This window comes from Heliangelus exortis, chromosome 13 (assembly GCF_036169615.1).
Source record: "Heliangelus exortis chromosome 13, bHelExo1.hap1, whole genome shotgun sequence".
In the NCBI taxonomy this organism is placed as follows: Eukaryota; Metazoa; Chordata; class Aves; order Apodiformes; family Trochilidae; genus Heliangelus; species Heliangelus exortis.
The window spans coordinates 13,432,236-13,457,260 of record NC_092434.1 but is presented as its reverse complement, the minus strand read 5'-3'; the positions used below and the strand labels follow the sequence as shown (position 1 = coordinate 13,457,260).

The following is a 25,025-nucleotide window of genomic DNA, read 5'->3' as shown; positions in this document are numbered from 1 at the left end:
AGGAGTCCCATGGCTCTGACTTCCCCAGCACATTGTGCTCAATCTGTCTGTCTCCTGGCCAAAGAAGGGACAACCACAGAATTATAAAAAAAGGCAAAAAAAAATTAATACAAATTATAAGATAGAATAAAGATGTTCTAGGCTACACTTGGATCCACGTGCTACTGCAGCAAACAGTAAATCTGTGAAGTAATTTGTTGCTGACTGCCCACAATGCCTTTACCTTTGAAAATTGCAAAGTGAGGCAATTTATGTTATCATAAAACCATATTACTGTTTAGCTGTGGATTTTGGTGTGCCATAGATCAATCAATGTGTCTCCTGTGTTTAAAAGCCATGCACCAGAACCAAGCTGCCTTTTGGAAAAACATTAGGTGATTTCTGGCTTCCTGCAACATTTCAGGGGTCCTGTAGCAGAGTATTCTGGGATGGTTCTTGGAAGATGAATGCAGACTGGTTCTAAAAAAGAATAGCTACAGTATCCAAGGTGGGCTTTTCTTGATAAGATCAAACACTGGAGGATGCACAGACCAGCTCACCAGACCAAAATCAAATATGCCTCCAAAGTAGTCATTACACTGATATTTCTTAAATAATTCACAAATGTAAAATAAAAGATCTGTTAAAATGGATCAATCCCCATTTTCTTTGAAATTAAATATCACTGTAGGTGTTTTCACTCCCAGCTTAGCCCATTCTTTTTTCCAAGGACTACCCTGTGGTGGTCAGTGTTATTTCTGCTGACTCAAATGTTTTGTCACTCTTGTGCAGTTTTGGGAGGGCTTTAAGATTTGTTATAGGGTAATAGTGGGTGGCTTTTTTCCTGCTGCGTGCTTCCAGCATTCTGAATCTTTTCATGGGTTTAATTTCCCACTTAAATGTCAATTTCATCTCTGGAGTTTTTGCCCTTTATCTACAGAGGGGCTACAAAGCACTTGCTTTGTGTAAAGGCTGTAGTATGCAATTGAGTTGACAGGTCCTAATTTATTAGTGTCTTTCATTAGGATATTAATAATTTGGATGCCATTCTATTGGCAATTGTGTAGGATTGATTGATTGACACTGATCAAAATTTGTTTCTTCATTCACTGTCACAACAACACATACTGAGAATGACTTGTCTGTAATGTCAGTAATTCCTAGAAAACTATGGAATAGCCAGTAAAGGGAATGTTTCTGCTACTTTAATAAGGGAATACTAAATGATTGGATAATAAAACTTAAGGTTGAATTTCAATTCCAAAAGTGTTAGTACTTGTCATAATACAGGAGCTAAAACCAAGAAAGACAATTCTTTTCCTCCTGTGTAGCAAGTCAGAGAAATGCAATACAGCTATTTATGCAAAAATGCTTATTGTTTGGATAATAATGTAAAAATAAGGGGAATGCTCTTATCTCTTCAGGGCTAATTGAAACAGAATGTGATTGTTAATTTAGGCTTTGTTCCTGAGGACAACTGTACATCTGATAATGACACCTTCCAGACAAAAGTTGGTTTTGAGCAATCCTTAAATAATGTATCTTTCCTTAACCCATTTTTCACTTGGAGAGTTTTCTTCAGCCTGGCAAACCTGCATTAATTGCAGCTGCCCTGATGACAGGACTGCCCTCAGGAGAAACAGTTGGGCCACAGGGAAAAGCATGGGTCCCCAAGTAAAAGGCTGGATTCTAAAAAACAACCAGGGAAAGCACTGTCTGTAGTGGAAGCATCCCTTGCTGGAGTTGTTCTAGACAAGTGCAACACCAGGGCTGTGTGCAGAAAGAGAAAAGCAGGAGTTAAGGTTGTTCAGCTGGCTGTACAGGCACCTGTCTGACTTTGACCCCAGAAGTCAGGAGAACTATGGAGGAACATTTATTTTTCCCTAATGGGGGCCAAGTTAATGAAGAGGAATGAAAAGAATGTATCTGTTCTATGGATTTTTCCAGTGGTTCTTCAGAAGAGGCTTGGTATACTGGGAGCTGATTACAAATTAATGTGTTACAACAAAGAAAGGACAGTGCTATGTAGAAAAGATTTTTTTTTTTTTTTTTCACAGAAAGTAAAAGAGCAAAATTTGACATTTTACTGCTTTCTTCAAAGGTCAACAATATTTTACTGTTTAGCTTAACGAAGGCAGTAATCACCCATGTTCTCTGCAGCCTTTAAAGTTGTACTTTCCCCGACCCCCACCCCCCCTTCCCACTTTTTTTCCCCCATTGATATGAAATGAGATGTGGATGTGAAAAGGGTGCACAATGAGTACACACAGAAGAAAGGCCATGCTGTAGCCCATCTTAGCACTTTACTGAGGTCTAAGTCTCTCATTGAGGTGGATGGGATTCATTCACTGTTCCTGTGTGGAAAAAAAAAAAATTACTTGGATCTAGAATATGCTCCAGGAGCAGTTTTCAGGCTGTCTTTTGGACACATGTGAATCTCCTCCTCGGAGACACAATTTTTGGATTTTTTTCTATTAATAGTAACTTATTGGCCTATCCTCTTCTCACAGTGTTGGCTGAAGGACTTAGTACTCCTCCATTTCAATTTGGGTAGGAAGAATGCAATAATTAATTATTGAGGTTTTGTAATGATAGAGTGCTATAGCAAAGGCTTGGAGCAGAGCTTGAAATAACTGAGCGAATACCTGTGCGTTCCTTGATGCAACCATATTGGCTGAATTATTCCTTGCAAAAAGAGATGGATTTTCAGGGGTGCACAGTTTCATCGTGGCACTATGAGGGGGAACATGGTGGACAGCATTGGGCACTGGAGACCTGAATTCTGCTTGCCATCCTCCTTGGAATGGCTTGCCATCCTCCTTTTCTTTTGTTTCCTTGTCTGCAACATAAAATAAGGATATTTGTTCTCTCTAGTGAAGCACTGGGATACCCACAGTGTTAAGAAATAATACATTGTTATAGAAAGCTCTGCTCATAAGAGTTAAATCACATTGGAAATCTTAGGTTTTATTTGTTTTAGCTTCTGTAGACAGGGTGAACTGTTCTGAATCCCAAATACATGAATTTCCTTTGTTCCTCTGATTCAGTTTGGCCATCCTACAGCTGCAGAGAAAGGGTCTGCATCATTTGGTCACACTGTACGTTGTAAATTGTTTATTTCTGAAAGTTTTAGCTTTTTACTGCAACACTAAAAGTAGGATGAAGAAGTACAAGAATATATGTTTCTAACACTTGTCATTGGTCCCTGTAATGACCTTGATTTTACTTAAGCATTTAAAAAGGCTCTGAGAGAGTAACTCTATATACAGGAATACTCATGATTCTGTAAAATCAAGCTGCCATTTAACCAGAGAGAAAATACAACAGCCAGTACTTGTGAATACACACATCATTTAGTCTTTCATCACATCTTAGTGGTGTCAAGTGCTGGTGAGACCATAGTTAATAGTTGTTTATGATACAGGATGAGTGGGTGGTGAGTTAAAGCATTTTCAAAATCATCTGTTCCAGATTTCACTCAACTGGACCTGATTCCCCTCCTGTCTTGTGTCAGCTGATAAAAAATCAGGAGCATCTCTACTGAAGGCAACTCAGTTCTGCCAAGGAGAAGAGGTGAAGGTAGGAAAAAATGATTGGCTACTAATCTAGTCTTGTTTGCTTAAAGGAAGCTCTGTTGCAGAAGATAATACAGTTATATCTGTCTGTTAGATTGTCTGATCAGATGCAACACCTAGTTTTCTTGCTATTATTTCATTCTGATATGGGTAAAACCAGAATTTAATTCTGTTGTTGAATTCTGTTGTTTTGTTTGTCAACAATCCAGCAACATGTTGCATTTTGGACAGGTGTACTCTAATGGATGTGTCTAAGCAATTTGCACATGGCTAGTTGACCTAATCATTTATTTCTTCATTATAGCAAATATCAAAGTCTGCAAAGAGCTAGCTAAGCAATGAGTGCTGCCAGAATTTCATTGCTGAATGCACAATTTTCTCAGATTTTATGCACACTGATATAATCTGTTTGGTTCCTGTGGAGCTGATCTGGGAAACTCGGTCTATTTCCTCCCATTGTCATTCCAGGATGGAAGAATGTTGGTTGAAATGTTGGTTTGGAAGGAACACCATCCTAACTTATATTGGCCCCTTATATTTTGCACTGTAACTTTTACTTTTGCTTTGGAGTTTAAATCTATTTGGTCAATAGCACATTGAATTACAGCTTTCTGCTTGCTGTGATGGTTTTCTTTACCCTCTTTCTTGAACACACAGAATATGTCCACATTCTCCTCTGGAGAAATTATTGCTCATCCTTCTCCATAGCATGCAAATTGCTTAATTTTATAGGAGATGGTATTCCAGGGATTCTCAGAAAAAGGATGGCTGTGCCATTGGATCCAATTGCATTAGGACTTAAAACTGCCTCAGAATGTGAATATCTAAGCAAACAAAGCAGGACCTGATGGTTGAAACCTATGTGAAATGTGCTCTAAGTGGATTTATTTAAATTCCACTCATCTGTCTGCATTCATGGTCATGTTGGGTGCTTTACTGGTGGGATTAGCAACTTGCTATCTGCATTCCAGACAGCCAGGGAGGGCTTGTGTGAAAAAGTAAGAGTACAACTGAGCAAATCATGTATTGCATAGTACAAAGCTGAAACACTGTGTTTGCTGTTGCTTTATTTGCATATTCATGGAACCTATAAAGCTCAGTGTTTCAACATTGCTCATTTCCCCCTCAGTTAAAACTGTCTTCCTGAGAATAAATAATGGCTTAGCAAGAGCTCTCCTTCACCTACAGGGGGCTTCATGGCTAAAGCAAGAAAAAGTTCTCTGTCAAATCAAAGCTGAGTTAGAAATTTCTTTTGTGATATAAGAACTATGAAAGACATAAATTAAGTTTTCTGTCTTGCTAGTATTGACAAGCTGTCTCAGTTGCTCAAGATGTATATCATGAATGAAAGGCATTTGGGGGGTTATGAAGCAATATTAATCATTACATCAGAGGAATCTCTTCATTGGGGGCAATGCAAGCCTGGGGTGTAGATTTTTTTTATGTGCTAAATACCTTTAGCTTTTGTCATTATCTTGGAAATTCTGCTGTTTTGTTTCCTTTCTCCCCAACTGTCTCTTTTGTGCTGGTTTTCTTTTGCTTGTGCTTGGAGCAGATTTGAGCATTCCAGTGAGGCTGATTGTTTCACTTCTGTGAACTTCTTTCTGTTTTATTACATTAGGATCCTGGTTTTGCTGAGCAAAGCAGCACAGCAGGTCCAGCAGCTGCCTGTGCTAGAGAACACGCCAGACCAAACCAAGAGCAGCTGTTGCTCTTTTTCCTAGGTTTGACATGCATTCAGTGTCAGTTTTTTGTCTTTCCTGATACCTTTTTCCTCCTAACCAAGAAAGCCTTTAAGAGATAATAAATAACTGAGACTTGAAAGTGGCAGCTGTCAGTGGACAGTAGGGTTTTCTTTGACCTGTAGAGAAGATGAAGCCAATTCAATGGAGTCAGGGCAAGTTCCCTACAGAAGTACACTATGAAATGGTTTATTCAGCTGATGTAATACTGTACCTAAACTAAGGAGGCAACTGGATTTAAACTACCATGGGCAAAAGATGCCTCTTCCCTCCTTTCCCCTTAACCATTTGGAGATGGTGAAATCCTGCCTTTGCAGCACAGCAGCAATTACATGTGTGTGAGCTCCTGTCTGACTGAGGTGCTTGGGATACACCTATGTGCAAAGTAAAGAGGAAAATTACTTCAGACTTTGCAGATTTCTGACTTTCAGTAATAGGCTCTCCTTTGTGTTTAAAGAGAGAATGATGCCCTTTCTACTCACTGGAGTATTCTAATTGTTTGAAATGAACTCCCTAACGAAGTGTCTGATTTCACTATTCAGTGTCTTAAAGATGCCCATCATAAAAATTACTTTTAAGATACATATTGAGTGTCCAGAAATAGTGACTTTTCTGTGCTACCTTGTCAAGCAGTTCAGTCTTCTTATGTCTCCTCATACTTAGGAGGGAACATTGTTGACATAGGGGCTTATTGTGGAGACAGGTCAAGTCTTTTCCATTGACTTTGAGAATACCTAAACAGGATCCCAAGAATTTGGGGGTGCTGGTGTCCTGCAGAAAAGAATCAAGAAAATGAAATTCATGTTGCTCCCTTTCAGTTAATGCAAAATCCAGTCCTGTCTTTGTTATTAGAATAATATGGGGTGGTTGTGCTGAGCAGTCATCTCTTTACATTCCACTCTCTGCCTGTGCAGAAGTTACAGATCCATGAAGCAAGAAGGCAGAGATAGGAAGACAATTCAAGGCTTGGCTGGTACCTAAGGGGATGGGCCCATCTCTTCTCTTGAACCTTGAAAGTGTCTGTTTGGTTTCCATGAGTCTGAGCAAGTGGGGGGTAGATCTATTTCTGTTTTTCTGGAGCTAAAAAGAGTTGGGAAGGGAGAAGGGAGCTTTCTACATGAGTTTTTTTCAGACTTCATCCATTCAGCAATTCTCCTACTTTGAAAAAACAAGATGGCAATTAAAAAAATATTCTTTATTTTAAACTCAACTTTTTTTCTCCCCTTTTTCCTGCTGGGCTTCTCAGGAAGTTTGTGTGCTGCAGTCTTCTCTCCATGTCTAATACATCATTGCCACTAGTAAAAAAGGAAGACAGTATGTGAGAATAAGAAATTCTACAGAAATATTGTAAAGCTCCTGTTAAGTACAAAGCAGTAAAGCCAGAAATGGTGTTAGAAATTACTTTTAAAAAAACCTGACTCTGGTGTAGTCTCCACAGAGCTAGCTGCTACTGCCTAGCAAATACAGTCAGGTGAATTTCTTGTGTCCAGTGGTACTGCAGGTTCTATAGGACTTTTTAAATTATTTTTTCCCCTTTACTCTTATAATAATATTGGCATTGCTAATTAGCTGTATTATCCCTTGGAGATATTTATTTTTAAGCTTAAGTCACCAGTACTAGCAAAGTGAGAATGAGGCCCTTTTTGCATAGAATAGGGCTGATCTGAAAAGAGGAATCAGTTTCATTTCTTCACAGAATACTTCTATATATACTTCAACTTTCCTATGGAAATAAACCATTAGCAAAATCTATAATATTGCAGATGGATTTCCAAATTGGCATCTACAACTTATATCCAATATAAATCTGAAAGCACAGATTCCTTAGTGAAGCAATAGTATATGTTACAATTAAATTTCAGAATTTAATTGATATTTATTTCTCTTCATATACTTTGTTAACATAAAGCTGAATCTGGAGGGGGAAAAAAAAATAAAGCTTCATTCAGCTGAGGTTTCCCAGAGGTGACATGACTTGGGGGTTAGACTGAGACAGTCACATTTTGCTTGATGAAATTATTCTGCACTACAGAGGGATGTTTGTCTGTAGGGACAAGGGTTACACTAAATTTCTATTGATGTTCGTGAAGAAAAGAATTTTTTTGCATCATCATCCATTCTGTCTCCCTGTGTCCTGCACTTCAGCACTAAACTGGTTTTGCAGAATGTCTTAGTATCACTGAGAATTCCTAGATGATGGCTCATCCCAGGGACATGGGAATAAGCACAGTGTTGTTATCACCTTGCCAGCTGTGTCTGTGCAGTTACAGATGTGCTCTGAGAAGCTGATATTCTGTACTTCCTTGGATTGGTCCCATTGAGATCCCAGTGCAGTTGGTAAAGTTGCATGGAGGGGTTCACTTTTAGTTCAGTGCTTTTTAAAAACAAACAAACCAACAAAAAATCCTACCTACCTCAAAAGCATTCTGAGGAAAACACCCTTTCCCCCATCAATACAGCATTCTTAAACCAGGTCTCTTCAAGGGTTATGTGGCTGCCATAAATCTAAACAAAACTCTTAGTAAATTTGGAAATCTCTATTGATACAAGATGATAGAATAAAGCAAACCTGCATCATAAAAGGCAGCCACTTCTCTAAGTAAAAATGCAGTATAGTATTATGATAATGCTTATAGCAATAATGAACAACAGAATCAATAAACAAATATACTTACAGGATTTTGGAAAAAAAATCCATTGCTCAAAAACCACAAATTGCAGACCTATTAATTTGTGTTGCAAAGACAAGGATAAACTAAACACTTCTAAAAATTCTTAACCCATATGTTTAAAGGATGGCTACATCTGACTGTTGTCTTCTTCAGGAAGTGGAATATGTGCTACTGCTGCTAATTATGTTTTTTCATTCCCTGATCACATCGTGCCCCCAGGTTGTCAATATTCTCTTGCAATGATGTATGAAATGTGTATACAGTATACTTGCTTTAACCATGTACCAGGTTCTCTTATAATTACATGAGACACCACTGGGAACTAACTTATTTCAGACTATCCTGATTTTTAAGATTTTTTAAATGCTGTTTTAACCCCAAGAATCTACAGAAGATCCTGGATTTTTAATTATTATTTTTATGATTCTGTAGAAGTAGTTAACACAACTTGAAATACATCCTGGACCTCTTTGTGATCACTTTTCTCTTGCAATTGTATATAGAGACATTGTGCTGATAAAATGCTAAATGGTTATTGACTTTAAAAGACACCTCAAAAATATCTGATTTCACTCTGACCATACTGGATATTCAGGTGTTATTTCCTATGAACTTTTTTCTGGTTTAGCTGACCAGTGAACAGTAAATTCTTTTCCAGAAATGTTGATTGTATGTCCCTAGTTTCAGCTTAGAGACACTTCACCTGATCATCTCTGATAGAATCTAGTAGAAATGCTTATGAGACCGTGTGGAAGTAGTTTACCATAAGTCTGGTAAACCTCTTCCTCCTATTTTCTTCAGGATCTGTCATGATTTATTTTGTTCCTTTGTTCATTCCAGTTTCATATGTTACATTGTTCCATATGTTTCATCCAGTTTCATTGAGTCTCTGCCAGGGGACTGGAAGTAGATGACCTTCCAATTCTGGCCATTCTGTGATTCTATATGGAACTTGAAAGATGTTTAGCTACTGCCTTTCTGTGTTCCTTAGAGGATTTCCTCTTCAAAATGCTCATAAAATCAACACGGCATAAGACCCATTAATGTAAAAAACATTAATTCATGGCAGTAGGACCTGGATCAAGGCAACAAATACCAAGCTGTGGTTAGGTGCTAATTAATGGAGGTCAGTGGGATGTTCAGAGCTTAGAGCATCATGGAATGATATGGGGGAGGGTGTAAAGTAGTATTCTCCTGCTCCCTTCCTGTCCAGCAGTGAAAGGCAAGAGACATGGTACTTGATTGGACCTTGTTCTATTGTTGTCCTGATCCAGTCCTCCTCTCTGCCCCTTTATGGTGCTTTCTTGAGACAGTGGTGATAATGAAAGGTACCTTTTTATACTTGCTTTCATACCTCTTTATAGAAATAGCTTCCCATATGATTCCCTGGTCACAGAAGGAGATGGAACTTTTCTGCTCTGTAGACAATGGTAGACAAAGGCAACTGAGTAGTTACATGTACAAAATATTCCTGTCTGGCAGCTTAGTTTTGTTCTTAATATTCTTCATTAAAATGTGGGTTTGTGCTTCCCACCCTATCTGCTTCTTAGAATTATCTCAATTTGGAAAGGCCGGATTCAAGTCCATGAAGTATATTTTTAAGTTGCCTTATTTTAAAATCATTTAGTTGTCTATTTCAGTAAAGCACTGCATTTCCATTGAATTTGATTTGTGAGATCATTTTTTCCTGACTGTTGCTAGGACAACAAAAGCAGTTTTTGTACTCTGGTACATTGAAGCTGGTACACAGTGTATCTATTAGTCTTCAGAAATACTGCTAAAATAATCAATATCAAATGTATTGAACATGTTAGATTTAAAAAATTACATTTACAGTGGAAAACAATTTTATTTTCAGTGTACTTTAGGACCTGTATGGCTCAGTATTGATTTTTATTTCAACTATCGTGTTCTGGGGTCTGACTTGGCCATTATATTGGTATTCCCTCTGGAAATCCAGCTTTTCTGTGTAAGAGGAGCCATGCTAAAGGGAAATGACTAATGATGGAGAACAGGTACTCTTTCTCTGAATTTAGAAATCCAAAAGATTGTAAAGACTTTCTGCTGTAGCAATGGAAACATTCTCTGAGATGTGCTTTGAATGAAATGATTCCAGTAGAGCAGAAATGGCTCCCAGTGACCTCCTTGCAAACACAGCTCTTGCTGATCTCACTAGGAGTTTGGGATCACCCAGCATCCAGCTGGATGGGAGGGAATTTCAGTTTCATGTGAACTCGAGCTGCTTCAGACACAGCAAATAATTAAGAAAGCTCTTTAAAACACACTGCCAGTATCTGTACACAGGTGCTTTCAGAACTGTTTAAATTCAGGTGCTGCTCATGTTAGGAAGCCCAGCAGTAACACTGTTATTGCAGGTTTATTGCATCACAGCCATAATGTCATCATGGTTGAGTTAACAACTAGATTGAGTGGCAGGTGGTAGTTTTATGTCCCTTAATTGTATCTTACTTCTAGGATTTAAAGGGAATTGACAGTTGCACACTCCAGAATGCCACTCCATGTGAAAATAAAATAACCCTGTACACCATTTCTACTTTTTTTGGATGGTAAATAAACATGCTACTTCTGCATATTTTGGACATAGGGGCCAACTATACCACAGACAAGATGATTATTCTGCTGCTCTCATACCTGAATAAAACATACAGAGATCACTGGCTCAGGTGCAGAGAAAATTTTAAACACGTGCTTAAAACTGTGACATACACTTAGCACTGAAATGAATGTGCACAAAGCATAAAACCAAGCATCTCCTCATTGCTAGAGGCCCAACAACTCATAAACCCTCCAGGAGTTTCCATCCCCAAAGTTTCCCAGTTGAATGGCAGATTGTTATTATTTATCTTTTAAAAGAATCACTTACTACTTATCTTTTAAAAGAGGGATCAAAGATACAGCTACCACGGAAGACCTGAACATGAAATTTCACATTCTTCCCAGTATCAATACATGATATAGGGCATTGCTCCATCTATTAAATGAACAGTTAAAGACTATGGTAATTTTTGACTTCTGTATTATTTCATAATGTCACAACGTGCCTATGGATATGTCACAACATATTTACTTAATGGTTTGTGATAGTACACTTTTTTTTTTCTGTAGACCATTTGATTATCTCTTTCTTGTCTCAGTATGGGTATCTTAATATCTGTTGTTGTTGTGCAGTGTTCAGGGAGGGTTTATTTTGGTAGCTGATACAAAAAATGATCACCTAGGAAAGCCTTTCCTTTGAGATTCCCCCTTCCTCCCTCCCTTTAGGTTTGTTTACAAAATCAGTTCATTTGCCCTTTAGGAATATATTGGTTGGGACTTATGTTTGTTTGTGACGGGCTTTGGGTTTTGTTTTAAATCCATGAAGCAGGTAGGGAACTGAGAAATTTTATGGTTTAGGTTTTTGCAGAGATGCTGATTATCCTAAACTTCCACTGAATGTACTGGGAATTGTGGCAGTGCATATCAGGATCAAGCCATGAAATTATTATGCAAAATAATTTAATTGAAAGTGGTGTCTTGGCTTCTCAAAGGAACCTTAAACGAAACTAAAATTCAGAGGAAAGTGGGCATCTAGTTTCTTTTCACTCTGCTGAACATTTCAGCCAATACTCTCTAAATAAATTAGATTTTTACTTGTTTCTGACCAAAATAATAATTTTTCCATTTCTTGGTGGTTATATAATAGTAATTTCTCTGCTTTTTTGTACCAGTGTGCCCAGGCCAATAATAGATTCTTTGATGCAGCTGCCTTGAATTGCATTTGCTCTGTTTTTGGCAGTAGCTTCAACTCTTTGGAGAAACAGTATAGGGAACCTATTTTAACTTTTTATTCTTATAAACAGCATGACTTTTGGAGAGAAGAGGCACCTTTTTCTTGCACATAGTTTGGCCCTCATTTTTTTCCCTAATTTTCTAGTAAGCCTGAAGCATAGTGGGAAACATGATTTCATTTTGTTGCTTTGCTGGTGTTGTCACCTACCAGAAGATCTACTGAGAATGTTCTGTTATTTAATTAAATACAGCAAGCTAAAAAAACCCCTCTTAGTTTCATTGAAGCTCGTTATGTATTATAAGAATCTTTGTGTAAAAAATCCAGCCAGGTATATTTTATGAAGATATCCAGTGGGATTTTATTTTTCTGTAGGCTTGAAGTCTGCAATGTTTATGAGAAATGTGTCTAAGTTAGACCCATAACTGTTTGCTTCAGCACTGAAGCCAAGATATTTTCTCATGAAAGACTTGCACAGGCTGAAATAAGGACCCTGTATATGATTAAATGTAACTTGGTATCACAGTACTCATGAAATATAAATCTATACATGCATTGTTCTGTCTTTTCTATTGAATGCAATTTCTGCCCCTACAGTATCACAATTTATTGTTATCTCAATCTTACTTGAACCTACTGAGCTATTCTCAAGTTTTGAAATCAGGTGAAATTCATAAACCCTTTTTCATTGCATAGTTATTACTTCCTTTTGTATTACTTGTATAGTCAGTTAATTTTTTCTCTAAATTTCTTGTGGAAAGGAAAGATGTGTAAGTATCATCACTGTATAAAAGTTGGATTGCTACAAGGGAGAAAAAATTAGAATCTCCTATTGCTCAATTTTCCACATAGTCTCTGTTTCCAATTCTGCTTGCTCTGAAATGCATTTGACTTCCTGTTCCCTCATTTGGTTCTGGGTTTGTTTTTTTTTCTCATCTCTTTCTACTCTTAAAAATAATCTGAATTCAAGAACAGCTTCCTAATCCACAGTTTGAGTGGGCTGGAACATCTTCAGCTCTAGGGCATTGTATGGGAATTCAGGAGCACATCCAGACACTGCCACACACAGAAGCTGCTTCAGTTATTCAAGCCCCAGACAGTGGTTTCTGATGGCAGGAAGTGTAAGTAGGAAAGACACAGTGGGCTTGACACCTCCTGTGTTTCATACCTTCAGTTTCTGTGGCTTGATGGAGTAAAATGAAGTTTCAAATACTTTGGAAGCTACGAACTCAGGCATGTAAAAAAAAAATAATCTAGCATTAAACTACGCTGTTTAAACAGTATGTGCTGGTTTTATACAGAACAGAGAAAATGTAGGTGTGGTGGTGATGTTTGATTCAGCACTGTATAGGGTGCAATAGCTGAAGTCTTCAACTAAACTGAAAGAGGTTTGTGCTGCAGAGTTTTAACCAGGCCCAGGAAAGGAACCAAAAATAACCTGGTTATTAACATTCCTACTGTGGAGGAGGTGGTGTAAATCAGTAGGACTCTGCAGCTGGTTCCGTGGAACCAATTTGCATAATTTTTAAGGCAGCAGATCTAAAAATAAACCTTATCAAGCACATGACAATCTAAGTATGGATGCTGTGGAAGGGTGGCTTTCTACCTAAGTCTAACATCTAACTGTCCATGGATGAGGCTTGGTTTGTGGAGTTTTTTCTTCCAAGGGGTTTATCAAGGTCTTTGAGGCTTGGGTAAGAAAAGCAACTGGAAGATGAAATCCATTTATTTCATAACTTTTTGGAAATGTTGTCATTTTATGTTTGAATTGGGAGTTGTCACAGCCAGTAAAGGGATGATAAAAGTTGTGCAGTGAGGAAGCTATGGCAAAGTTTTTATTTCCCATCAGTGTCTCTGTGGGGGGACTGTGAGTACAGCTGCATGTACTCACATTTTTGTGACAGATAGCTGGGAAGGTCACAGTGTTTGCCACAAGGAAACTCAGTTTTATTCAGAACTGTGTTGTTGCATTTCTGTGGGTCTTTATCAAACTATTTTCTTCATTTTGATCACTTCTGAAATGGAGCCGAAACACTTTTTAGTGGCCAAGTACTCTGAAATTTGCTGGTGAAACTTCTTTGATATGGAACTGTTAGTAAACATAGTATCTACATGAATTGTTCAACTGGGTTCCTTCACCCTAGTTCCTGAGTTGATGTGGGGTTTTTATCCCCAGGGCATCTGCAAATGAGCTCGTTCTGGGTCAGTCATTTACACACCAAAACTTTGGTCCTAAGATCACAATGAGTCTGCTGCTCACAACAGAATGAAAACAAGAATGCAAGAGCTTGTGAGGTGGTGAACAGTCACAGCATCATGAGCACTGTATCTCGGACAAAAAGGCTGAAACAAAGAAATAAAACCTTAATAACCTTGTATGTTGGAGGACTCAGTCTACTTCTGTATGGATCTATGGCTTTAAAAGCCTGGGTTATAGATTGTCTGAAATATAATTAAAGGTATGTCCTTAGTAACTGTATACTGTAAAATATTTACCCGAGCCTTTGGGACAATGGTAGCTATACTTTGATTTTTTGCAGTCAAAACATCTCTCCTTGCTCTGCATTATGGAGCATAAAAAGATTTGTAACAATGGCTGGTGTTATTTGGGCTTTTCTTAAGAAATCATTTGAGCTGGTCTTCCATTGATAGAGTCAAATCTGGCATGAAATTAAATCCAATTCAAGAACCTCATGAATACCAAGAGAAGGTCTAGCCCTTAAAGTCCTTGCAATTACTTTGTGGTCTTTACAGGATGGGTGTCCTGAAAAACCAAAGTGACAAATCTGTCTGTATTTGAGTGGTCATCTATGCCTCAGTAAGCAGACTTTAAAGACAGGTTCTAAAAGCCAGAGGCACTCAGATAGACTCCATTAGAAAACCATTCCATTTCCCTTCATGGTCTGAAGATTTAGTATCTTAGGGGCTTTTGCTCCCTAGTCAATAGTGGTGTTTGATAAAGGAGAGGGAGAAAAAAAAAAAAAAAAAAAAAGAGGAGGGAGGAAAAAAATAAAGGACTTGGACACATAGTACAAAGACTCTGTATGTAATATATTTAACTGTCAAGTACTTTTTCTTATGAGTAATGTGCAAGCTCTCAAATAAGAGAGCTGAAGCTGTAAAGAATTCTCATGGTGAGAGTGTTGTAAGACATTGATCCACCACAGGATGTATTGGCAGGGCCTCCAAACTACATTGCCTTTAAATTTGTATGGATTTTATTTTAAGTTGGGTTATTTATATTTACTTTGTATGCTGCTTTTTTGTTTTGTGTCCTGGATTTCTGAAATGCATGGACAAAAAACCCATTCCAAGACCTGAACAAAATTTAATATTTCTTCAGACAAATTGCAGGGACTAAGAGATGTCTGGGGACCACTAGCTTGAAATATGGTACCCATTGCAAATAGATGCAAGGCAAAAGGAATGAGGATCCCCATGTGGTAATGTCACAAAATCCCCAAAATGCATCAGTTAGTGAGGGGACCAAATTGAGTAATTTTTTCCCCCCCTCGCTCTTCTTTATTCCTAAAATGAAGAACATAACACTACTCAAGTCCTCTTACCTTTCACTGGCACTGAGTTTTGAATCTGACAGATATGGTATCATGTTACAGACTAACTTTATCCTACAATTCAGATTTTCCCAAAATCTGGGCTGACCACATTGCAAACCTTCTAGAACTCCTACTTAATACCCTGTACAACCTCATCTCTTTCCTGACCTGCGCTGTGTGTGTAGCTGCTTAGGGCTGTCCTATTTGGTAAAAGCAGGAATATAAATGCTCCTTAATACCCGAGATAAATGCATTGCTCCAGATTTCAGTATCTGAAAAAGAGCCTTGTATGCAGTGTGGACATTTCTCTGTGAACTCTGACTTTTGATCTTACATTTGCACTGTGAATAATGCAGACAAAATAGTCTCCAGGTGCTTTGCCTTGGCTGTTGCCCAGGTTCAGTCTATGGAAACATGTTTCAGTCTCGATGCAAACTGCATTACAAACATTCTTTGCTTCTGTTGAGAGCAGAGAAGCCACTCTGGGATAAACACTGGCATTAGCTCAAAATGTCTCTAAAGAATTGCAAGTATTTCATCAAAAGATTTATCTCTCGCTTTCTGTGGTTGTTTAAGGCTGTGCAATGACCCATAGGCAGAAGCTACGTGATGGATAGCCCATCACTATTTCATATAACCCCAGTAGCCAGCCTCTAGAAAAAGAGACTGGCATTAAAAGGTTAATATTTGTTTAAAAGCTGACATTATTTTTGTAGTCTCAAGATTCCAGTTCCTGAGGGACAATTTAAAAAATAAATTTACAGAATATATTTGGAAGTTGTGAGTTGGAAAGCATACTTTGTTTACTTTCTGAAAAATCTCAGTCTAGGAGAGAGCTGGTGTTACTGTAAGACAATCAAGTTCCACTGAAGTCAGGGAAGCATTTTAGCTTTTCAGCTGAGAGGCTGACCCTGTCATTCCTACCAAGTTTATGGGCAGATAAGATGGGCTGACCTGGCAAGGCAGATGAAGCAGAGTTTATGTTGTGATTCCAGTCAAGGGCAGTGCTAACATGCCAAGCTATAGCTGTTTGCCATACAGCTACACCTGCCTACATTTTTATATAGGTCCCAAATCAAATATCATGAGAGAAACTGTAACCAGAACATGGTCCATAACCAGGCAATAATCCCCCTTGCACACCTGAAGCTCTTGTGAAGAACTGAGCCCTCACACTCCTCAACATGGTCCTTCTGCAACACAGGGAACAAGGTCCCAGCTGGCCTAATTGTATTAAAGTCAGTGGAATACCAACAGCAGGATTATTTACTCTGTTTAAAAATTGTATCTTGTGTTCCAGACCCTTTTTTTCATTTGATGTGGTAGAAAGGGCAAGATAATTCCTTCAGCTGATTTAAACATGGATCTTGACAATTCCTTGGTAGCTTTTGATCAACCTAAAACCATTTTTTTTACTCCATTGACAATGTTTATAACGACTGCAATTTAAAATATGGACATCAATCTTGATCATATTTGTAAATCAAAACCTATTGAGAATATTATTATACCTTATAAAGGTGAAAATCACACCCTATGAGTGTCAATAATGTTTCACTAGAGACCAAAGGATTGTCAAGTAGTATTTTGTAGTGTTAGCTGGTGGGACCTAGAAGGATTACATTTTCTAGAATCCTAATCATGGAGTTCAGATAGTATGATACCCCAAATAAATATGCTTCATTATCATGCTACTGTTTCAGGCTTCTGGGTATTTAGAATCCCCAAGTATACATGTTAAGGTTTCAGCATGGGCAAATATATTGCAGTATAATACTGTTTGGTTTTTTTTTTCCATTATATGTCAAGCGTAAGAACTTAATCATGCTTAACTAATAAAAATATACGTCATGGATGGCAGAAAAGGATGAAAAAAAAATTTTGTGTATAAATCAAAGGATTTAGCAATGGTGGATAGGGTCCTGCAATCCCTTTTCAAAATTCATTTTGTCTTATTGATTTCAGTAAAGATCACTTAAGTGATTTTAAGTATGAGTTAAGCATGAGAATGGAAAAGAGGGTACCAGAATCTTTCTCAGTGGGAAGTGGTAGCTACTCTGAAGAAATAATTCTGTGTTTCAGGAGAGTCCCTTCGTATTATTTGTTATTTCTTCCTATTCATACTTTCTTTCTCCCCAATAGAAAGGTCACAGGCTTGTGTTTTGATTTGATTCCGGGGAATTTGTGAGGATTTGCAGTCATGTTTTATGGCCAAGAAACACACAATGTTTCTAGGGTGCCTCTCAAGTGTATCAAAACAAAATACCCAATCACATCTATCACAGAAGCTGCAGGTGGCATCATGAAACACAAACATTATCAGCACAGTACAACTGAGAGCAGCTAAAGCTCCCCTTCACATCATAACTGCTTTCTGGGTAGCTACACGCTTAAAATCTATCTTCCTCTTAAATTACTTCTTTGTCAGAGGGAAGGTAAATGGAGGAAGGAAGTGAATAGAATTTGCTAAAAAATATTGGAAGTGAAAAGTTACTCCAGCCTGACTGTAAGGTCTCCTGGTGTTCCAGCATGGGGGTTTCTGGAGGCAGAGGGGGTACAGAGGCTTCTGGTGGTCTTTCCAAAGGAGCTACATCCCCATGAATGAAAAATTTCAGGTTAAATCTGACCCCTAGAGATGGTGTCTAAGCTGACAATCTGGAAGGCTCAGAGTAGATAGTTTCAGTCTGTGTGGTTTTGGACTTAATTTGAATGAGCATTTAATTAATCTGTTAGACTCAAGTAGTAGGAGAGTAGTGGAAAAGAAACAACAACAAAACCAATCACCTCAACATTTTTAAGATTCAGTTCAGTCATTGTCCTTTCCTAGGAGAAAACAAAACCAAAAAATGGGTATGAGGATGCTTGTAAACATTTTTTTTCCCACCTCCCTGGTGTTTACTTGTCTCATCTTCCTACAATGAATTTCTATCTAAAATAAGACATTCTCAAATGGCATATTTTTCTGTGTCTCAGTTTATGTATTCTCAATGAAATTTGGGTTTCTCTTGAGGAGAGTTTTCATGCTCATACCTACTCTGTAAAATTAGAGCATCATCTTTCAGCTGAGTTTCAGGAACCTAAGTGAAAAGAAGACCCAACTGTCCAGAGCAATTGGTCTGTAATCCATGGATTTCAGAATAGAATTTCCTGGAAAGGGTTTAGGGTTGCTTGTTTGTCATTTGATTAATGATTTTAAATGGATGAGAAATCCTCTTTTTCTTCTTTTTACTACGAAAAGCAGGGGAAAATATGTTGGGATGGAAAAAGATAGGACTTGGTGCCTTGTGTGGAGGGGATGCCCTGTTTTCACTGTTGAGTTTCCTGTTATACTGATTTATTTGCCAAGGGAAGACTGCAAGATATGAATTGGGGTGGGACATGGACTGTTTTCTGAGCAGATCAGAGAAGCCCCAGAATGCACATTCTCCATCCCAGACTTCTCTGGGATGGTTGAAATCTTAATATACCCTGTTAAGAAAATAACAACAGAGAGTGAACCTCAGTGGAGGTGATAGAGCAGTAATAATAATGAAATAGTCCCCAGAAAATATCATTTAAACCCAAAGTATTTTGAAGTGTAGAACATTCAAGAGTAAAGAGGTCACAGAGAGTAGAAAGATGGCTCTGCCAGTGAAGGGCAAAATGCAGATTTCTTAATCCTCTTGAATTTAAACTCAGATATAGTCTTGTCAAGTCCAGGAGGAATTATTTGGTTCTTTGCACTTATCTGATAGTTTTCTTTCAAAGTTTTGGGGGTTTTGTTTTTTATAATTTCTTTCAGAGACACTGCAGAGCCAGCTCATGTCTCTCTACATCCAAGTGACAGATTTACTTCCTTATTGAACTATCAGGGATTTCTGCCCAGTTCATTTCTGTAATAACATTGTCCCTAGGTTTCCTCTAGAAATTTTACAAGTAAAAGGCACAATCCACAATTTGATTTCAACTGAGGCTAATGCTAGGAATATGCCACATGTATTTTTAATTAATAGCAAACACAAATTAAATTCCAGGATAAAATACTCTCATATCTTAACACAGGTCTTTAGGGGTTCAATAGTTTCATGCTTTGCAAGAGATGAGCACTGTTAATGTTAACATTGATTAAAGCACTGAAGGTAATACTTTTCAGATTATGTTATATGTCATAGTCTGTCTTCTGGCAAAATGATGCATTTAGTTGCTGGCAGCAGACCATAGGGAGATAATTACCTTACTGGCTGATATGGAGGAAAACTGATTTCTACCATAGGGATATATATCTGTATACACAGAGCACTATATATCTGCTGCTTAATACAAAGAAAGAAGCAGGAATTGTTTTGTGTACCCATATATATGTGTGTGTGTGTGTGTGTGTATATATATGTATGTATGTAAAAAGAGAGTAGTATATTTATTTTTTTTTTGCATCCAAAACCATTTAGCTGTTGACAGAGGTGTTCTGCTTTTTCTCCAACTGACCTACATGAAAGAAGACAGCACCTAAGGGTATAAAATGAAAGAGCATGAAGGTGAAACTGAAGATGTTTAATTGTGGAGATAGATAACAGAGATTATCTAGTAAATGCTGAGATTAATACTACATCTGTTGTTCTTGAGATGAAGCTTATAAAATAGTATGGTAGTTCCTTGAAACAATTATGGTATGTGAATGCTTGCTTTAACAAGTGGCAAGCCTAGATATTATTTTAAGTATTTGACAGATAATGTTTTTAATTAAAATGTGTTTGATTCTAGGTTAAACTAAGAGCTATTGATTCCAATACTGAGCTTTAGTTTGAAAACTGTAATTCTTGATCTAATCTGATTTAGGAGCTATGTACCCAAATGTTTTCTCATTTTTTCACCTATATCAAATTAAGAAATGGTCTCATTATTTTTTACTTCTCTTATTCTCAAAGTACCTTATCTGTCAGAGGAAAAGAAACTACAATAAGATGTATTTAATAATATTTATCGTGTGAGACAAGCTTTTCTGGTTGTTCCTCCTACCACATTTTACCCTTTTTTAGCCCCTGATCAGCTCCAATAATGGTGAGGTGCTGCTCCAGCCATCTCTTTCCAACAGCGTAGCACCCTTAGCTCCAGTAGAATCCCTGAGATGTGGCCAGCTGAAGGGAATGGAAGAGTGGATGTGACCTCATCCTCAAAACAGACCAAAACCTTGCCTATCTATGAAAATAAATGTAAATGCTGTCTGAAGGACAGTGACCTCTAAACCACCATGTAGATGTGAAGATGGATAGGGGATTGAGTGATAATTCTTCCTAGTAATTCCTCTCTGGGTTTTTATAGAGCAAAGTCCATATGTTGAGCACTTTTATAGGGGGTCTGGAGAATTGGCAGTGTCAGAGAACCTCCAAAGCAATTAGTATAAAGCATATCTGTCTCAATTATCTCCCAAGATCCTGTGGTATCACAGGGGCATATGGGGGGAAGAAATAATTTTTTTCAGCATTCCTGTTCAGTGTAATTCTTGTACTCAATAAAAGATATTGCTTTGCCCTAAGAAGGAAATTCTGCTCTGGGTGATGGGATGAGGTGATGCTCACAGGTAATGCATGCAACATGGCAATTACAAATGCTCAGGAGCTAATTTATTGAAATTAGTGGAAAAGGGGTCACTTCATTAATCTTGGCATGAAAAATCATTTAGGGGAAGAAGTGGTGAAATATGCAGATCACATGTTATTTTATTAAAATAAACAAACTAAATATAATTTTGAGACTGTCAGGATATAGTGAGGGTCAAGGCTGACTAAAAACAGGTGAGGCCAACAAAAACAGAAAATACTGTCATATTTGTTGTGGTTGCAGTGATTTGTAAATGTAGCATCAAGTGAATAAAACTGTCTTTGCTTACCAGCACTCCCCTGTTCATGCATAAGTGAGGGGTAAAGGAAGGCTCATTGGCATTCTGCAAGTTATGGAGGTGAGAAGCAGCACAGTACACAGATTTTTTACAGTTTCAGATGTACTATCTCAGTGATCAATATCAGAACATGTTATCAGAACAATCAGAAATTTGCTGTGCAGTTAAACCAACCATATTTTACCTGGCTTACTGATCTCCAGTCAGTCTAGGAAGGTATCTGCCTTTAGAGAGGCTGTGGAAATGTTCCTGACAAAACAAAGAGAAAAACAGTTGTCAGAGATATTTTTCAAATGGAGATAAAAGGCTTACAAGGAATTCAGGTCTCGGGAATCTGCTTAGTTTTATATCAATATATTCTTTGAGCTCTTTTTTTGTTAATATCTCTAGAGGGGAAAGGTTTGGAGGCAAATTTCTCTTTAAGCACCATTTGTTGTTAAAAGCTCATATCAAATATTTTGATCATTAAGATCTACTCTATTGATCCCCCCCACGCACACATGCAGAAAACTTTGAAACAACTCCTGTACAGTGGCTGTGAAGATTTTTGTGCCCTGTGGAGAAGGGAAAGAAAATTCATGTTACAGTGCCTGTCTGCTGCCTTGGGTCTGCAGTGATTCATCTCCTTATTATCAGCCCACTAGAGACAGTGCTATTAGAGCCAATATCTTATCACAGTATTTACAGTTGCCCTTTGCTCAGAGATTCTTTCATGGTAGATCACAGTATCCTTCTTAAGTAGTAATAATGACATGGGATGACAACTTTGTTTGGCAGTTGTTATGTTCAATAGCTGTGGTACTGAATGATGGTGTTTACTAATCAAATAGAGTCTAGAAGAATGTCTTGATTCTGCTCCCCCAGAGCCCTTAAACTTTCTGCAAGCAGCTGGACTGTGGATAGGAGCAGGGACTCCAAGTTCTGTGTGGCACTTATGCAGCTCATCTGAACTGCTCTGTAAAGCTCAAAGTCTGTTGCAAATTAAAAATGGAGAATTTATATTTTTTTTTTTCAAACATGAAAATGAGAAGTTCCTTCTCATTATGAAATCATATGCAGAAGAATTTTTTTTTGTAAGTGGCTACTTCTGAGACTGTGGAAGACAGTAGAGAAGTATTAGAAGTTAAAGAAAAATCTATAGTATGCAGATAGTAATTTACTGAAGGTAACTCACTTTTGATAGGGTCAAAACACTTCAGTGTGTTAAGCTGTTTAATTTTATTTCTTTCCTATGAGAACTGTGCCTGAATCACAGAATCACATGTTAGAATGTTAGAGGTTGGAAGGGACCTCAAAAAGGTCATTGAGTCCAACCTCCCTGCCAAAGCACAAAATCCCAGTGTAGGTCACACAGGGACTTGTCCAGGTGGCTTTTGAGTGTCTCCAGAGAAGCAGACTCCCCAGCCTCCCTGAGCAGCCTGTTCAGGGTTCTGTACCCTTCACAGAGGGAGCTTTTCCTTATGTTTACATGGAACATCCTATGCTCCAGTTTGCACCCATTGCCCCTTGTCCTGTTATTGGATATCAGTGAGAAGAGCCTGGCTCCATCCTCCTGGCACTCACCCTTTACTTATTTGTAAACATTAACGAGGTTGTCCCCCAAACTGATTTGTAGATGAGGGTCAGGAAATCAGATGACCTGAGCTGAATCTGGTACAGTTAATGGGGATTACTGGATGGTGCCTGATAGCTCTATGAAGTCCATGATGAAATCCAAACACATGAAGACTTACACCAAAAAAGAAAGGAAAAGGCACTGATTTGTAAAAACTTCTCCATTATGGAAGTTGAGGTTATTTTCCTGTTTTCTTTTAATAACAGATAATTTTGTTTGTTTTCTTCTGAACTTTAAATTCTAAGTATGTACATGACCTGTACAAATTGATACCTTAATACAGTAGGTGGTGTATTAGGATGTTGCTGTTTCAGTATACTCTGCATGAGAATTGATCAGAACTGTGACTTTAAAGAATGTCTTTACTAGTGGATCACTTGAAGAACAAGAGCTTTTTATGCACCCTCCGTACTATGCTTGCTTTTACCTTCTTCAGTGCACATAACTATTTCCCATAACTCTCCTTTCTATTAGGGTCACTTAGATACCCTGAACTGTCTTCACATCTCATTAAAGCTCTACCTTTATCTCTTGGCAGATGAGCCAGAGCACAGGCTGTGGTGTAGTGCAGCTAGCTCAGATTTCTGCTGTTCTACCTCGGATAGTAAGCACTACTGACTAGTAGTATATGTATTGTATACACAGGTAGAGTATATTCTGAGATTTTATTCCTCTGCCCAGCCCTTACTATTTGCAATAGGGCTTGGCATCTTTCTGCAGTTTTTTTTTCTTCTGTGCTTTCTGAATGTAATTTGAGTTGGGATTTCTGGATTCTGTGGATCTGATCAGGATTGTAACACTTGCTAGGAATGATGGCAATATTTTTCTCACAGCAAAGGCATGAAGTGTAAATGAAAGCAGCCTAATCCTGAGAACTACTTAGTTGACAAGTAGTTGAACTACTTGCCTAATAGAGACAAGGCTAACTTATACTCTTTTTTTCTGTACATATGTGTTTATGTACTGGGGAAAATCAGGAAATTAAAAGATTTAAGGCTGGGCCTATGCTAGCATTGTGCTTGACTGAGGAAATCTTAATTATTCTGTATTTATGATCTACATTGAGAATGACAGCTCCCATGTTTTCATCATAAATGTCTGTTCCTTTGATTAGTACAGACTTAAATGCTCCAAAATCAGCAGGTGTTGGGGGGCTCAAGTAAAACATAATTCCAAGACTTATTTATTGTTGAATGTCTGGTATATTTCCATCAAGTCACCAGATAATTCATTGGTGTTTGTGAACCATTGCTGAATGACTGCAATTAGTGGCTTACCTTAAAACTTATGGGATGACAGCAGTGATTTTAATTCTATGCATTCTATACTCAATTAACAAATTAGTAGGAGGCTGCAGATGGTGTTTTCATTTATCACTGAGACACTATTTACATTTTTGAATTAAATTATTCTTTAGGTAACTTGGTACATATTGTAACTTATACATAACTGCTAGGAATCAACATATCTAAATGACCTTCAATCTAAACCTGTCAGTCTTCAGCTGCTGACTTGATTGCATAGCAGTGTGACAAGCAGATGTTACTAGGGAGACATCAGCACCTTAGGCTTATGGGTAAATATTCTTTCCTTCATTTCTGAAATAATCGTATTAAAGAAAGGTTTGGTTTTTTCCCTTATGTTCCCATTATCTGTTTTAGTACAAAAGTGGGTTGTATTTATTATTGCTGTTATGCAAGATTTGGAGCAAATCTCCACATGGTGGTAATAAATTCTTTGGTCAGTCCCTGTGTGACTGCTCTATGTCCACTCAGGGAATGTGCTCCATAGGTTATTTTGCCAGGGGTCTGTACTTACTTTAATCTGTATTTTTCCTATTTTCTTTTTTTTTTTGGAAGTCAGATGATGTTTTTTCAATACTTTTTGGTGGTTTGGTGCTTTTGTTTCTTTGGTTTTTTACTAGTCCAATTTATTGCTTTTAAATTCAGAGTAGCCACTTTTGCTGGGGAGTTAGCATAACCAGTTTTAGACCTCAATTTGATTTCAAGACTCACAGTGCTTTTAGAGAGGTGTACTGGGCCTGACCCTACCATCTGCCAGATTCCAATTGTAGTTGAAATGACAGTTCTACCTTAAAACATTCTAAAACCTGGAATCCAGTAGCATTTTTTCTTGAGCCTTTTCACTTAATGTCAGAATCCTCCAACAAAAGCTGTGCTCTCAAAGCTGTTGTAAAGAATAATGTCAAACCAAAGTAATTAT

The 25,025-nt window shown here is 37.8% G+C and overlaps 1 long non-coding RNA gene across 1 annotated transcript in view; it reads left to right on the top strand.

Moving 5' to 3' along the window:
- The window catches only part of LOC139801884 (uncharacterized), a 421,250-nt gene that overhangs the window by 106,301 nt on the left and 289,924 nt on the right, over positions 1-25,025 (top strand). Inside the window, exon 3 of the long non-coding RNA XR_011728379.1 lies at positions 3,451-3,558. This is a non-coding gene — a long non-coding RNA (uncharacterized lncRNA). The remainder of the gene's footprint in view (positions 1-3,450; positions 3,559-25,025) is intronic.